Below are 5043 nucleotides of genomic sequence, written 5' to 3' on the forward strand. Positions count from 1 at the left end.
TCTCGTTACATGGCTGCGTCATCAGCCCTCCCCTCTCGTTACATGGCTGCGTCATCAGCCCTCCCCTCTCGTTACATGGCTGCGTCATCAGCCCTCCCCTCTTGTTACATGGCTGCGTCATCAGCCCTCCCCTCTCGTCACACAGTAGCGTCATCAGCCCTCCCCTCTCGTTACATGGCTGCGTCATCAGCCCTCCCCTCTCGTCACACAGTAACGTCATCAGCCCTCCCCTCTCGTTACATGGCTGCGTCATCAGCCCTCCCCTCTCGTCACACAGTAGCGTCATCAGCCCTCCCCTCTCGTCACACAGTAGCGTCATCAGCCCTCCCCTCTCGTCACACAGTAGCGTCATTAGCCCTCCCCTCTCGTCACACAGTAGCGTCATCAGCCCTCCCCTCTCGTTACACAGTAGCGTCATCAACCCTCCCCTCTCGTTACATGGCTGCGTCATTAGCCCTCCCCTCTTGTTACACGCCTGCTCTCGGCAGCTCTACTACGCCGTCATGCGCCGCCTATTATAGAGTATTACGGCTATTATTTCCGCTACGAATAATCTGATTGTGAAAGCAGGCAGGCATCCGCGTGCATGCGCTCACTCTAGCTGCCGCCTACGGTCGAACGTTGTACGTGGGTGGCACCGCCCTACTGGCCACCACAAGATGGACAACATGACGTACGTTCGACCACACATTTCATCCCCAATCGCGGACGACATAACCTGGGGGAAGCGGTTGCTTGATAACGCGGTAGGACAGGACGGGGTACGGAGCAATACCGCCGGGCGGCCCTGAACGTCAGAACGCATTGCTCATAAGCAATCAAAATCAGCGATACACACCGAGAGTGATTCCATCGTATATAGACAACCCTGCCGATCTCAGCAGCCGTGTTCCACGCGGTGAAGGTGTCTAGGTTTTATACCCATGCATGCGATGAATATGTGCCCGCGACTACTTGAGCGCGTACAATATGCCTGCAAGGCAAATCCTTCGCCGGCACCTGCATTAATGCAAAGCTGCTTTAATAAGAGAGATCGATTGTCCGAGCGTGTTTGACGATCGTCTGCGCCTAACGCTAATGTGCAGCGGCGCGTTTCCTTTGCTTATCACTTGACGTGTCTACTTACGCAGGCACTGCTGGTCGAGTATGAGAATTACAAAACGGTGGTTAACCTGCCCTGGAACGTTCCCCGCCCCGGATATAGCTTCACGCGTTTCCATGCACTGCACGTGTCGCAATGCGGAAATTTTGAAACGATAGACGCATTCGATGTGCCATTGAAAATTTTTCCGAGTATTCTTAAATATCCCACCGTCTTAATAAGTATTTACTTCTATACACGGCGCCGTGAATGACTGATCAGTATTACAATCTTTGTGTGCGCTTGCAATGACGAAAGCAAAAGCGATTGAGTGGCGGAAGATTTAGACGTGATAATTTACACGGCACCTAATACATGAACATGCACAATTCCGTCAATAAAACCAAGTAAAACGCTAATTTCCTGTGCGTTTTCGCGCGGGAAGTGTTTCGTCGACTGACTTCTTCTCAAACTGTAACTTATTTGAATGAAATGGTCGATATTCGAATGATTCCCGAGAACTGCTGAGTGATTTGGCAACAGACAATCGTCTCTGGTTATTTAACGGCGAGCTAATTTCCACGTATGCGGCATCAACGTTAGAGAAAATCATAACGCGCCATTCCACAACAGTTTGGCTTCCACGCTACCACGCTGGAAATCCCATTTCCTATCCATTATCGGATGGCTATTCTGATTAGGCCGCGTCCGCGCTTAGCTGTCGTAATATGGGCGTGGGAGCGTAATTAGTGGCAACAATACGCTGCCTAACAAAGGCAATGATTTACTTGTTCGTGATCAGTAATGACAGCGACTGACCCGTGTCGTAATTATATTTTGAGGCGCCATGATTAGTTAAAAGCTGGCGCGGTGCAGTTTACTGTTGTTCAGTGTACTGCCACAAACGTACGTTGAACCAGTCGGAGATATCGCCACTGCAATAAGAGAAGGCGTAATCATTATTCGGCGAGGAAGCAGGAATAAACAACTTTAATTATCAGAGCACATTTCGTGCAGAGTGGGACGCTGCCGTACACGTAAACGTGTCGAATTTAATGTTATTTTTAAGAAACCTATGAATTTATATTATTAAATCGACTTCATTAAATAATCATTAGCATGAAATAATTCAACTACATTCCAACAAAGGCAACACAAGGGAAAGCAACCAGGTTCTAAACAAAAACAATTACAAAGCGGCGATGCATGATCAAACCGAATGAACGAAAGACAAAACATCCTTTACGGTAAAAACATGTCAAAAGGGTTCTCACGATGTTTCGTCGAGAGTTTCTGCGGTGACTACTTTCTATCATCGTGCAGCGATGTTTACACAACGGCTTCTCTTCAGCTCCAGCTATTCGGTTGCTCGATTTGCGATAAAGGTATTTATTTTCTCGTAAAGCACCAAAAGCTGGAATATCGCATTGTGACGGCACGGATCTCGATAGCAGAGAATTTCTTTTATTAAGACCTTTCCGCAGTGTGACGAATAATTTACAGCGAAGAGTAACGTGAATATTTACGGCAATTTAAAACTCTTGATAGATCGTCTTAAATGCTTGCTTACACGCATTTCACCGTTAACGGGTGGGATTTCTCAGTAGCAGAAATTATTATGGTTTTGCACACCGACTGAATGCTATCGACTTTTGCTTCGCTCGCGAGAGAATGAAAGTTCTACAATGTGTCAGATAATCTGATCTCGTGACCACCCGCGCCGTAAGCTTATAATTCCTTTCACAACCGCTTGTGCATAACGTTGCGGCGTCACTCTAACGTGCGTACGCTATTGCAATCACTCTGCGCTGGATATCGTACAAATGTTTTCAGCGAACGATCTGGTCGTGCAACTCTATGAAGGGCTTGCTCCATGGAACCACCAACTTCTGTACAGATGTATGTAAAGGACAGCCGGGACATGCGGAGTCCCTAACGTGACATGCGCGCATATTATGCTTACGTAGTACAGTATATTGTGTACATTGATGCGAGTGGCTGCAAGTTTGTCTATTGCGTGTGGCAATGTCTCAATAGTCACTTCTATGGATAACATTGGCGGTAGATGCCACGCAAAACCTGCGAAGGGTTTCGCATACGTAACAATTACAACAACGCTCTATTGGTGATGCTACATGCTATTGTGCATGGGTAGGGGTAATCTTTAATCTACTAACCTAGTAGTTTCTACGATTTCTGATCGAATCACTACCGATGCCATGTCCCGCGCATTGATTGTTAGTTGAAACGTGTAGAGTGTAGACTATCATAAATCAAATTAATGCTGAATTAATGAGCAAATTACGCGACGCAGATTTTTGGCGCCTGGCAATAAAATCATTCATTAGAGATTAATTAAACTTTGATGTCGGGGTAATTAACGGCCCAGCAGAGCTTGTGAAACAAGGATACGGGTAGCTTCATAAGAAATCGATTGATTAGTCAATAATTTGTTAATCTATATTGATTTATCAGTTCATGAAAAATTACGTTTATTCGTGTTATTACCTCCGCGAAGGGGTTGGCAGGAGGTTATGTTTTCACCGGCGTGTGTTTGTTTGGCGTCTGTTTGTTGGTTTGTGGGTTTGTGTACAGCCTAACTGAAAAAGTTATGGACGGATTGTCATAAAATTTTCAGGATAGGTCAGAAATGGCCTAACTTAGAATTGATGAGATTTTGGTGGTGATCCCCATCCCAATTATTAATTAATTAATTATATTAATAATATTTTCAGGATAGGTCTGAAATGGGTAACTTAGAATTCATTACATTTGGTGGTGATCGGATCCAATTAATTAATTAATTAAATTTCCAGGATAGGTTCGAAATGGGGTAACTTAGAATTGATTACATTTTGGGGGTGATCCGGTTCCAATTAATTATTTAATTAATTAATTAATTAATAAAAAATTTCACAGTGAGAGAATTGAGCTGCCTTGGCGGAGGTCTGTGCTCTCCGAGTGCTCTAGTTATTATTATTATGTGTGTGTTGTGTGTGTATGTGTGTGTGTTGTGTGTGTATGTGTATGTGTGTGTGTGCGTGCGTGCGTGCGTGCGTGCGTGCGTGCGTACGGGTGTGTGTGTGCGTGTGTGCGCGCGTATGTGTGGGTGTGTTTGTGTGTGTGTGTTCACTGTGTTGGAAGTGGTTCGTGCGTTCATTAATCTACATTTAAATGAGCTCAATTCGCCCACACGCTGCGCACAGCTCGCGAAGGCATCTTCCTTTCAGCGGTGTGCTCGTGCGGATCTCTGGTGACACCCTCAAACGCCTCCATTATTTACGGGCAAGCAAGATGAGCTACGTGATCAGACGCTGTAAAGAGTCAAGAAGCCCTCGCACGTCGACTGCCATCGCACATCTGGCCCGCTCACCGTGCGGCGAATGCATAAGAGGATTACTGAGTGTAAATTACAGATAGCATCGGTCAGTGCGCGTTCCGGTACCCGAGTGACTTATTTTAGCAGATACCCCCAAAATCGGTAGCGTTCGCCGCATCAGATAAAGTGACCGAGCAGCGATGGAAATGTATAAGTTTTCGCAACAGAACAGAGCTAGATGGCTATTTAGGATTTTTCGCGGGAACGTACGAGTATTTTAACAAGCGAGTTGTTTTTGTGTGCGCCGCGCAGGTTCCAATTCGGGTGTTGTGTGTGTGTGTGTGTGTGGTGGTGTGTGTGTGTGTGTGTGTGGTGCGTGCGTGCGTGTGTGTGTGTGTGTGTGTGTGTGGTGTGTGTGTGTGTGTGCGCGTGTCGTGCGTGCGTGCTGCGTGCGTGCGTGCGTCGCTGCTTTGCGTGCGTGCGTACGTGTGCGGTGTGCGTGTGCGCGCGCGGTATGTGTGGGTGTGTTTGTGTGTGTGTGTGTGTGTGTGTGTGTGTTGGGGCTGGTTGCGTGCGTTCATTAATCTACATTTAAATGTGCTCAATTCGCCCACACCGCTGCGCAGCAGCTCGCGAAAAGGCA

This window comes from Priapulus caudatus, unplaced genomic scaffold (assembly GCF_000485595.1).
Source record: "Priapulus caudatus unplaced genomic scaffold, Priapulus_caudatus-5.0.1 Scaffold454, whole genome shotgun sequence".
In the NCBI taxonomy this organism is placed as follows: Eukaryota; Metazoa; Priapulida; class Priapulimorpha; order Priapulimorphida; family Priapulidae; genus Priapulus; species Priapulus caudatus.